The 12,586-nt window shown below is 39.3% G+C and overlaps 1 protein-coding gene across 4 annotated transcripts in view; it reads right to left on the bottom strand.

Moving 5' to 3' along the window:
- The window catches only part of SLC7A3 (solute carrier family 7 member 3), a 111,041-nt gene extending 99,815 nt beyond the window's left edge, over positions 1 to 11,226 (bottom strand). For 3 of the 4 annotated variants that reach the window (XM_081808720.1, XM_081808721.1, XM_081808719.1), the window contains exon 1: positions 11,093 to 11,226. The gene's annotated coding sequence lies outside the window, so the exon portion shown is untranslated. The remainder of the gene's footprint in view (positions 1 to 11,092) is intronic. The other variant, XM_081808722.1, reaches the window with a different exon arrangement.
- Between the last annotated feature and the right edge of the window lie 1,360 nt (positions 11,227 to 12,586).

Genomic DNA, 12,586 nt, shown 5'->3' with positions numbered 1-12,586 from the left:
CAAACAGCAACCATAAGAAAGCTGGAACTGCTGGACTAATATTGGACAAAATGGGCTTTAAGAATAAAATATTACTGGGGCACCTGGCTGGCTCAGTCAGTAGAGCATGTGACTCTCGATCTCAGGGTTTTAAGTTTGAGCCCCACGTTGGGTGTAGAGATTACTTAAAAATAATAAAAAAAAAACTTAAAAAAAAGAATAAAATGCTACTAGAGATAAAGAAGGACATTTTATAATAATAAAACTAGCAGGACTATATAACAATTAAAATATATATACACCTAACAAAAGAACCCCAAAATACGTGAAGCAGAAATTGACAGAATTGAAGGGATAAATAGACAATTCAACAATAATAGCTGGAGACTTCAATATCCCACTTTTAATAATGGATAGAACAACAGGAGAGAAGATCAACAAAAGAAACTGAAGACTTAAACAATACTATATACCAATTAGACCTAACCTACCTCTTCAGAATGCCACATCCAACAACAAAAGAATACCCATTCCTCTGAAATGCACATGGAACATTCTCCAGAACTGACTATATGCTAGGCCTCAGTAAATTTAAAATGATGGAAATTGTATGAACTATATTCTTTGATCACACTGGAGTGAAATTAGAGATTAATAACAAAGAAGTTTGGGGAATTAACAAATACGTGGAAATTAAACAAGGCACTCCTGGAAAAGCAAGGGTTCAAATAAAAATCACAAGGGAAATTAGAAAATACTATGAGATGAGTAAAAATGTAAACACAACATACCAAAACTTACAGGTTGCCACTAAAGCAGTGCTTACAAGGAATTGTATAGATATAAATGCCTACATTTTTTTTAAAGATTTTATTTATTTATTTGACAGAGACAGAGATAGCGAGAGCAGGAACACAAGCAGTGGGAGTGGGAGAGGGAGAAGCAGGCTTCCCCTCGAGGAGGGAGCCCGATGTGGGACTTGATCCCAGGACCCTGGGATCATGACCCAAGCTGAAGGCAGACGCTTAATGACTGAGCCACCCAGGCGCCCTATAAATACCTACATTAAAAAAAGAAAGATCTCACATCAGCAACCTAACCTTCCACTTGAAGATACTGGAAAAAGAAGAGCAAACTAAACCCAAAGCAAATAGAAAAAAGAAAATAATAAGGATGAGACTGTAATATAATAAAATAGAGATTAGAAAAACAACAGAGAAAAATCAGTGCATCAAAAGTTGATTCCTTGAGGGGCGCCTGGGTGGCTCAGATGGTTAAGCGTCTGCCTTCGGCTCAGGTCATGATCCCAGGGTTCTGGGATCGAGTCCCGCATCGGGTTCCCTGCTAGGCAGGGAGCCTGCTTCTCCCTCTGCCTCTGCCTCTCTCTCTCTCTCTGACTTTCATGAATAAATAAATAAAACATTTAAAAAAAAAAAAGTTGATTCCTTGAAAAGATCAACAAAACTGCCAAACCTTTAGCTAGACTGATGAGGAAAAAAGTCTCAAATTACTAAAATCAGGAATGAAAGTGGGAAATCACACTACTCACATTAGAAATACAAAAATGATTAGTAGGCAGTTTAGATAACCTAGATGAAATGGACAAATCCCTAGAAAACACACAGTAACTAAAATGACTCAAGAAGAAATAAAAAATCTGAATACATCTAAATAAGTAAAAAGATTGAAGTAGTGATCAAAATGTTTCCCACAAAGAAAAGCCCAGACACAGATGGCTTCACTAGTGAATTCTACCAAACACTTAAGAGTTAATACCAATTCTTCACAAACTCTTCCAAAAAAAAATATAAATAAATAAAGAGAGAACACTTCCTAACTTGCTCTATGAGGTTAGTATTACCCTGATATCAAAACCAAAGACATTGCTCGACAAGAAAATTACAGACCAGAATCTCTTATGACTATAGACACACACATACACACACACACAAACTAAAAAGGATTATAAACCACGACCAAGTAAGGTTTGTCCCAAGAATATGTTGGTTTAACATCCAAAAATCAATTAGTGTAAAACACCAAATCAACAGAATAAAGAACAAAAACCACATGATCATCTCAATAGACGCAGAAAACTGACAAACTTCAAAACCTCTTTATGATAAAACACTTAATAAAGTAGGAGCAAAGGGAACTTCCTCAACTTGGTAAAGGGCATGTATGAAAAACCGACAGCTAACAGAGTATTTAATGGTGAAAGACTGAAAGCTTTTCCCTAAGCTCAGGAGCAAAACAAATATGTCTACTCTTGCCACTTGTATTCAACATCGTACTGAAGGATCTAGCCAGGGCAATTAGGCAAGAAAAATAAATGCAAGGCATCCAGACTGGAAAAAAAAGTAAAAGTATCTCTGTTTGTAGATGACATCGTCTTGTATGTAGAAAATCCTAAGAAATCCACTAAAAAACTATTAGTACTAAGAAATGGATTCAGCAGGGGTGCAGGATATAAGATAAATATACAAAAATTGGTGGTATTTCTATATACTTGCACATTTGCAAAAAACAACCCAAAAATGAATTTAAGGAAATTCCTTAAGGTTGTTTCTTTGCAGAAATTTATAAGCTGAACCTAAAATTCATATGGAAATTCAAAGGACACAAGGATAGCCATATGCAAAAGATGAAGTTGGATCCTTACCTCACATCATAGACAAAATTAACTCAAAATGGATCAAAGACCTCAATGTAACATAAGTGTAAATCTTCATTACCTTGGATTGGGTGATGAATTCATAGGCATGACACCAAAACACAAGTAACCAAAGGAAAAAATGGGTATGTTGTACTTAACCAAAATTCAAAACTTCGGTGCTTCCACGGATATATCAAGAGAGCAAAAAGATTCTCCCCCTTCATCAGTTAAAGGATCCATGGCAAGACAGTACATGCCAGCCAGATTCCAGGAAGATAGGAAATGAAATCCTCAATATAAACAGGGACTGAAGAGCTTGAACAGGAGGATAAAGAAGTCATAGGTATAAACTGCAACTAAATTAATTTTCTTTTTTTTTAAAGATTTTATTTATTTGATAGAGAGAGACACAGCGAGAGAGGGAACACAAGCAGGGGGAGTGGGAGAGGGAGAAGCAGGCTTCCCACTGAGCAGGGAGCCCAATGTGGGACTCGATCCCAGGACGCTGGGATCATGACCTGAGCCTAAGGCAGACGCTTAACGACTGAGCCACCCAGGCGCCCCTAAATTAATTTTCTTATAGTTTTTAAGCCTAAGACACCCAGGACTATGAAAAAGATCTCTCTAAATGCAATCAGCTTATCTAACTTTATCCTTGAAGGTAATCTCACACGCCCAAATTTTAGAATGCTCGCGGAGAATATAAAACACATCTGAGACACTACTTTAGTTATGAGAATAACTGCTTAGGGAAAGCAGTGCACAGGTACGTCAGCCACACTTGTAAAAAGGCAATTCAGGGGAGCCTGGCTGGCTCAGTCGGAAGAGCACATGACTCTTGATCTCAGGGTCATGAGTTCGAGCCCCACAGTTCAGCAGGGAAACAATGTTTTCAAGCATAAAAATTTACTTGGGGAGAATCAGAGGATGATTTATTTTTTTAAAAGATTTTATTTATTTATTTGTCAGAGAGAGACAGAGAGAGAACACAAGCAGAGGGAGAGGCAAGCAGAGGGGGAAGCAGGTTCCCCGCTGAGTAAGGACCCCCCCGATATGGGACCCGATCCGAGGACCCTAGGATCATGACCTGAGCCGAAGGCAGTCGCTTAACCAACTGAGCCACCCAGGCGTCCCAGAGGATGATTTATTTAGACAATAAGTTGTATTTTACTCTCCCTGCTGTAAAGAGTCAAAAAATGAGAGGTATTAGACCCTCCCAATTCTAAATCTGTGACCACACCATGTGTCCTGGATGTTGGCTCCCTAACCCAAGGACCTCAATGACTGTTATGTCACAGAACATAAAAAAAGAAGTTATCAAACACATGGAAGGCAAAAATTCCCCAGTTCCTGTCATCAGATCTTGTTTGAGAGATGACAGCTCATTAAAAGGTGTTGGTATTAGAAAGTGGTTCAAGGATATGGGGAAAAAATAACAAATTCGGAGGCAAAGGTAGAGCTTCTCCAGGACAATGAGGAAAGAAGGTATTAAACTTCCAGGGAGCAACAGAAAAAAAAGAGTGAAAAGACAACTCACAGAATGAGAGAAAATATTTGCAAATTACATATATATATATATATATATATGTTAAAGCACTAGTATATAAATTCTTACAACTTGATAATAAGACAAATAGTCCCGTTAAAATATTGACAAAGGAGGGGTGCCTGGGTGGCTCAGTCGGTTAAACCCCAACTCTTGATTTCAGCTCAGGTCATGATCTCAGGGTCATGAGATTGAGCCCCGCATCAGGCTCTGCGCTGGCATGGAGCCTGCTTAAGATTCTCTCTCTCCCTCTGGCCCTCCCCTCCCCCACCGCTCACGTGCTCTCTTCTCTCTCTTTCTCTCTCTCAAAAAAAAAAAAAAAACTGACAAAAGAGACTTCCAATTTCCAGTATGGAACGTAAGGAGTTTAGAAGTCACCACTGCGTCCTAACAAGTAAAAAGCTTAACAAACTGAAAAATCAACAACTCTGGGCAGGGGCCCTGGGATCGAGCCCCGCATTGGGCTCCCTGCTGTGCTTCTCCCTTTCCCTCTGCCCTTCTCCCTTGCTTGTGCTCGCTCTCTCTTGTGCTCTCTGTATCTCTCTCTAAAATAAATGAGTAAAATCTTTAAAAAAAAAATCAACAACTCTTCCTAGATCTGTCAGAAAAGTAAGGTCACAAGGCAAACCACTGTTCCCAAAATTGGAGAGATAGGCAGACACACAGAATCATAACTCTTCAGAGAAGAAACCTCTGCAAGAACCAGTACTGGCATAGAAAAATCTGAACTATAATTGATGAAATGCTGGAGGCTCAGAGTAGACAAGCCTGAGAGATAAAAAACCCAGGAAGACGGGGCACCTGGGTGGTGCAGTCAGTTAACCGGTGGACTCTTGGTTTTGGCTCAGGTAGTGATCTCAGGGTTGTGGGATTGAGCCCCACGTTGGGCTCCACACTCAGCTCAGAGTCTGCTTGGATTCTCTCTTCCTCTGCCCCTCCCCACTATGCTTGCTCTCTCTCTCTTTCTCTCTTTAGAATAAATAAATAAATCTTTAAAAAAAATTCAGGGAGGGCGCCTGGGTGGCTCAGTCATTAAGCGTCTGCCTTCAGCTCAGGTCATGATCCCAGGGTCCTGGGATCGAGTCCCACATCAGGCTTCTTGCACAGTGGGGAGTCTGCTTCTCTCTCTACCTGCTCTGCCTGCTTGTGTTCCCTCTCTCGCTGTCTCTCCCTCTGTCAAATAAATAAATAAAATCTTAAAAAAAAATCAGGGAGACCCAGTCATGGGGACCCCCACAGTTTTATGAGTTTTACCTCCAGATTCTTATAAGGAAGACTAATGAAAAATCTCCTCAGGATTCCAGCAAGAGGAGAGGAAAATAATCATTCTAAAATATGCCAGACCATTCTGTTCTACCTAACAAGGCCTGCCCTCAAGAGAAACTACTTTATGGCCGCCTAACCTATTGGGGTTTTATCAGAGCATAACCAACCTGGGGGCAGGGAAATACCCAAATCCTGACCCCTCTATCCACCCTGTATCACCTGAGGGGTGGGAGAAAAAAACTGAGAGACACAAGTTCACAGCCCAGGGGCAGAGGCTACTGAAAAACTGAGGCCTAATCATAGGACTATAAAATGCTTCCCCTCCCGCCAAACTTTACCAGTACATTACTACAGGCCTATTTACCAAAGTTCCTTTTACCTAGCACATCATGTCTGGTTTCCACCAAAAAATTACAAGGCATACCAAAGGACAAAAAAATACAGTTTGAAGAAACAGAGCAAACATCAGAACTAGACCCAGGTGTTGGAATTATCAGACCATAAATTTATTTATTTATTTATTTATTTATTTATTTATTTATTTGACAGCGAGAGAGGGAACGCAAGCAGGGGGAGTGGGAGAGGGAGAAGCAGGCTTCCCGCTGAGCAGAGAGCCCGATTCGGGGCTCGATCCCAGGACCCCGGGATCATGACTAAGCCGAAGGCAGACCCTAAGGACTGAGCCACCCAGGTGCCCCTCAGACCATAAATTTAAAACAATTATGATTAATATGCTAGGGGCATAACATGCAAGATAACATGCAAGAACAGATGAGAAATTTTAGCAGAGAGATGGAAATTCTAAAAAAGAATCAAAAAGAATTGCTGGAGATCAAAAACACTATAACAGAAATGAAGAATGCCTTTAAAAGGCTCATTAGTAGACTGGACATGGCTGAGGAAAGAATCTCTGAGCTTGAAAATAATTCAATAGAAACCTGCAGAAATGAAAACCGAAGTGAAAAAGACTTTCTTAAGAAAAGGGGACTGATAATCTAGGCACTGTGGGTAAACAAAAAAAGTATAATATATTCATAACGGGAATACCAGGAGAAGAAAGAAAAAAAGGAACAGAAGAAATCTTTCTTATTCTTAATTAATCTAATAGACAACAGTATGCTCAAAATTATAAGAGCAAAAATGTATTCAATTATGTATGTTTGTGTGTGTGTATTGCCTGTGTGCATGTGTGCATATGCTTATCATAGGTGAAATGAAAGACAGCATTGAAACAAAGGATGAGAGGGAAGAATTAAGATTATTTTGTTATTACAAGGTACGCACACTGCCTGTGAGTTGGTACAGTGTTGTTATTTCGTTATTTGAAAAGTGGACGTGATGTGGATTAGTTGTAAATGTATACGGAAAACTCTAGGGCAACCACTAAAAAAAGGTAAAAAAAAAAAAAGCAGTATAATCGATATGCTAAGAAAGGATACAAAATGGAATCATATAAAATGTTCAGTTAAAACCACAAAAGGCAGAAGAAGAGTAGAAGAAAAAATAGGAAAAAAATAACAAGGGTAACAAACAGAAAACAACAAATATGGTAAATATTATCATGTTAATGTTAATGGTCTAAATGTACCAATTAAAGAGATTGTCAGTGTGGATCAGAAAACAAGATCCAGCTATATGTTGTCTACCAGAAACCCACCTTAAATATAGACATATAGATTAAAAGTAAATGGATGGAGGAAAATAGGCCATGCTAACATTAATCAAAAGAAAGCAGGAGCAGCTATATGAATTTCATACAGAGCAGACTTCAAAACAAGGAAAGGTATCAAGGATAAAGATGAGCATTGCATAATGATAAAAGGGTCACTTCTCCAAGAAGATATAACAATCTTTAACATGTAGGCACCTAACAAGAGAGCATCGAATTATATGAGGCAAAAACTAATAGCATTTCAAAAGAAATAGGTGAGTCTAGGATCTTCACTGGAGACTTCAACACCCCTCTATCTGAAATGGACAGATGCAGCAATCAGAACATCAATAAGGATATAGTTGAACTCAATAGAACCAGCAATCAACTGGATATAATTGACATCTGTAGACTACTTTATCCCACAACAGCAGATTACATGTCCTTCTCAAGCTTACAAGGAACATTCACCGGGACAGATCACATTCTGGGCCATAAAACACACCTTTAACAATTTAAAGAACAGAATTTAAAGGAATAGGATTCATTCAATTTCTGTTGTCAGGCGGCAGTGGAATTAAACCAAAAATCAATAACAGAAAGATAATCGGAAAAATCCCAAAATATGTGAAGATTAAACAACACACTTCTAAATAACACACAAGTCAAAGAAGAAATCTAAGAGACATTAGGAAAATATTTTCACTAAATGAAAATGAAAACACAGCCTATTGAAACGTGTGGAATACAGCAAAACCAGAGCTCAGAGGGGAATTTATAGCATTGAATGCATGTATTAGAAAAGAACTGGGACGCCTGGGTGGCTCCGTCGGTTAAGTGTCAGCCTTCGGCTCAGGTCATAATCCCAGGGTCCTGGGATGGAGTCCTACATCAGGCTCCTTGCTCAGCGGGGAGCCTGCTTCTCCCTCTGCCTGCCGCTCCCCCTGCTTGTGCTCACTCTCTCTCTCTCTCTGACAAATAGATAAAATCTTTAAAAAAAAAAAAAAAAGAAGAGGGGCACCTGACTGGCTTAGCCAGAGGAGCATGCAACTCTTGATCTCGGGGCTGTGAGTTCGAGCCCCACATTGAGTGTACAGATTACTTAAATAAATAAATAAACTGTTAAAAAAAAAAAAAGAACGAAAAGAAGAAAGATCTAAAATTGATAATCTGGGATGCCTGGGTGGCTCAGTCAGTTAAGCATCTGCCTTTGGCTCAGGTCACGATCCCAGGATCCTGGGATCCAGTCCCACATCGGGTTCCTTGCTCAGCGGGGAGCCTACTTCTCCCTCTCCCTCTGCCTGCCACTCCCCCTTGCTTGTGCTCGCTCTCCCTCTCTCTCTCTCTGATAAACAAACAAACAAACAAATAAAATCCTTAAAAATATTTATAATAAATAAATAAAATTGATAATCTAAGTTTCCACCTTAGAAAACTAGAAAAAGAAGAGCATGTTTGATCCAAGCAGAAGAAAAGAAATACTAAGAATTAGAGTAGAAATTAATAAAACTGAAAATAGGAAATCAATAGAGAAAATCAAAGAAATCAAAAGCTGGTTCTTTGAAAAGATCAATACATTGAATTATACAATTGAATTGTATACTTTATTTTTTTTTTAAAGATTTTATTTATTTATTTGAGAGAGAGAATGAGATAGAGAGCATGAGAGGGAGGAGGGTCAGAGGGAGAAGCAGACTCCCTGCCGAGCAGGGAGCCCGATGCGGGACTCGATTCCGGGACTCCAGGATCATGACCTGAGCCGAAGGCAGTCGCTTAACCAACTGAGCCACCCAGGCGCCCGAATTGTATACTTTAAATGGGTGCATTATGTGGTGTGTGAATTATACCTCAATAAAGCTGCTTTTAAAAATCAGATCAAAACTATGGAAACAGGGGCACCTGGCTGGCTCAGTCAGCAGAGCATGTGACTCTTGATCTGGGGGTAGTGAGCTCGAGCTTCATGTTGGGCAAAAAGATTACTAAAAGCAAACAAACAAACAAAACAAAACCAAAACACCCTCCACCAAAACCACAAAAAAACAAAACAAAAACTATGGAAACAGTAAAAAGATCAGTGGTTGCCAGGGTTAAGGAGGAGAGAGAGATGAATAGTCAGAGCACAGAGGATTTTTAGGGCTTTGAAACTATTCTTTCTAATACAGTAATGGTAGATATATGTCATTATACATCACAATCCATAGAATGTACAACACCAAGAGTGAACCCTAAAGTAAACTATGGACTTTGGATGATACCAGTGTGTCTGTGTAGGCTCCTTGATTGTAACAAATATGTTGATCGTGAGGGAGGCTAGGGTGAGGGGCAGGGGGCATATGGGAACTTTCTGTACTTTCAGGTCGATTCGATGTGAACCTAAAACTGCTCTAAAAATAAAGCCCACTTAAAAGAGAAAAAAAAAAGTAAATCAGAGACTGTTCAAACAGAATGTGAAATAACAACAAAAATCCTGTACCTTTAAACTTTCTCTTCCATGGCTCCTTTTTAGGCCTAAGAAAACTAGGTCCGGAAAAAGTACAGTTCATGTCCTCCTTCACTATCTAGACTGAGAAGCCTACCTCCTCCTCCTTAACTTGAGTAAGCTGGCCAGAGAGCCTCATTAGGACCTCTGTTGTAGGCTCCCTGTGACATTTCAACTCCAGGCATTCTGCTTCGCTCTACCCGGACAAGTGAGCTGATAAAATTTAATCCAGGGGACGCCTGGGTGGCTCAGTTGGTTAAGCGTCTGCCTTCAGCTCAGGTCATGATCCCAGGGTCCTGGCATGGAGCCCCATGTTGGGCTCTCGGCTCAGCAGGAGCCTGCTTCTCCCTCTCCCTGCTGCTCCCCCTGCTTGTGCTCTCCCTCTCTGACAAATGAATAAATAAAATCCTTAAAAAAATTCAATCCAGAAGGTGATCCGCACTAACTATGGAGAAATCTTTACCTTTTACACTCTTACCATCTTCTCTGTTTCCAGCTAGCATGGCCTGGCTACCTAACCTGTCCACCATTATGCCATCTTCCTCCGAATTCAAGATCCCAGTCAAACAAACAGAAGTATTAAAAACACTAATGGTAAATCTAATGAAAAATGCTAATGTTAAAAGTGCTATCCTGGAAAGAGAGTGCAGAGGAGACCTAATTTGTTACCAACTCAAGAAACAGAGGAAGTCACCCTCCTTCAAATTGGCCTAATTAGCACTCATTGTAGCCTGATCTCCAAGAGATTCTGACCCTGAAACAACTTGCTGCAAGCTGCTCTGACAAGAAATAACTAATTGCACACCTACCTGTGAAAAATAATTCATCTCATTATTGAACATCCACCTCGTTAACTCTCCCTTCCACTGCCTGATAATGGTGACTATGTACTGAGCTCTAAGTATGTGCCAGGCATCATGCGATACACGTTATATATTTTTTCATTTAACTCTTACAACAACCGTGTCAGTACCCTTCATCTATCTTATAGGTAAAGAGACTGAGCTTGGGAGAAGGTAAGTAATTTTCCCATGAATACACAGCTAGTAAGTCAAAGAGCCAGGATTCATTCTCTTAACTCTAAAATATTAGTGAAATCTTCACAATATCATTCTCATCTCTATATAGCCAATATTTCATCGGAAAAAACACTTTGTTACAATTCAATTTCGATCCATTTTAACTTCAAAGCATACTTCCTTCCTATTTAATCTTGCCTTCATAGATATTTTTATTGCAGTTCAATCTAAGTTTCCTCATTCTTGAACCAAGTCAGGTCCCAAAACAGACTTTGTTCTCGGTGTTTCTATTTCATGAATACCACACTACCGAACTTGTACATAACCCCCAGGGTCCTCTCCGCCTGTTTTGCTGCTTACGGCCCAGGCCTTAGCTTCTCCTCTAGGGCCTAAGATTCATATCTCTATTTTTCCATATTACATTTCTTTGCTTTTTTTTTTTTTCTTTCTTGTTCTTTTCTAGAAAACAAGAAACTAGCCCATAGGGACTACTCACCTGGCTAGACCAGAATGACACAGATTGCCTCATGAACTGGAATTCTGCCAGCCCAAGAGCTCAATATCCCAGGTCACAAATGATGAAGAGATGAAAAGGCAATAGCTCTTTTGTGATTGCTTTTCTGATGGCTGCTAGAATGACAAAAAAAGGAAAAAAAAGAAATATTACATCGGTAAGAGTAACCATTAAACTCTTCCATATTATTACAGAGTAGAAATCAATGTAATAAGTCCCCAGCATGATCATAAATAATTTTTCTCCTGTTATCGACCAATACCAAATATACAGCATTAATATAAAAACAGCTCTAAGGCTCCTTGCCAGCTAACCAACTCCCCTCCTCCAACCCATTGCCAGCAATTATGCACCTCAGCATCCAATTATTTCAATGTTCTTTCAATTCACAACAAATGACAACTAGAACTGAATATGTGCCAGATTACCATCACAGCAGTTAATCTTCTTAAGGTTTTCGTAACTGGAACTCTAGATCTCCAATTCAGTCGCATTTTTGCTTTACATTTTCTCTTCTATGCTTCTAGCTAAATATCTTACCAAGACATAGACACAATCATATTGAATAGAGTCAGGGCAACTGAGATCAAAACCCTCACACTAAGCAGATCCTACACAGTCTTCTAAATATTGTGGGTTTCAGATGGTTCTGGAAAAGAATGGAAAAAGAGTATTCCAAAAAAAATCAACACATTTTTAAAGCTACAAGTTTCTAATTACAAAAAGGCCAAAATTCATCACTATCTACTAGACACATTCCTATCAAAATTGTGATCCTTAGTCAATTTCAATTCCAATGGGGGCATTAATGACTTAGCAAATATACACCAATTTCCCATTTGTTGCAGTCAAAATATTCCAAAGCTGTCAAATTACTTCCCAGCTACCAATACCAGTTCCAAAATTTCTATAAGATCTAAACAAAATAACTTCAAAAAGTTTCCTTAGTATACCATCTGACTAATAAAATTTTAAACAATAATGACCCTAGTTATATTTTAGATTCAAAGTAATCACATAGATTCCAATATTATCTATTATACCCCTAATTGCACCCTATGCTTAAGCAAAACAAACAAGCCAACAAATAAAAAACCCAAACTATCCACCAGTTCCTAAACCGTTCTCACTTTTGCTCTTGCTCATGCACTGAGCTTCCATCTCCTCTTCTTAACTCTGGGTGTCCCAAATTCTGTTTCCTTTGCAGAGCTCTTAATGGGAGGGTGCTTATTTTCCTTCACTCACCCCTTCCCGTAAGTCAAGATCAGGTTAGCATCTTCTCATGTCTTCTTTACTGGATCCCCAAAGTATTATTTCACTCTCTTCCCTCAACAGCCCTTCTTTCCTCAAAGTCCATACTACTCAATTATATCACCCTTTCAATGTTAAATGTCAACTTCCAGGTCTCCCCCACTACGTTTACTGAGGACTTTAATACTGCTTTCTTTTCACCTTTTCATCTTGAAAGCCTTCATC

The sequence above is a fragment of the Leptonychotes weddellii genome, chromosome X (genome assembly GCF_054177405.1).
Source record: "Leptonychotes weddellii isolate Sample4059 chromosome X, ASM5417740v2, whole genome shotgun sequence".
NCBI classification, from domain to species: Eukaryota; Metazoa; Chordata; class Mammalia; order Carnivora; family Phocidae; genus Leptonychotes; species Leptonychotes weddellii.
The sequence above is the reverse complement of the archived record's forward strand: the minus strand, read 5'-3'. Positions and strand labels throughout refer to the sequence as shown.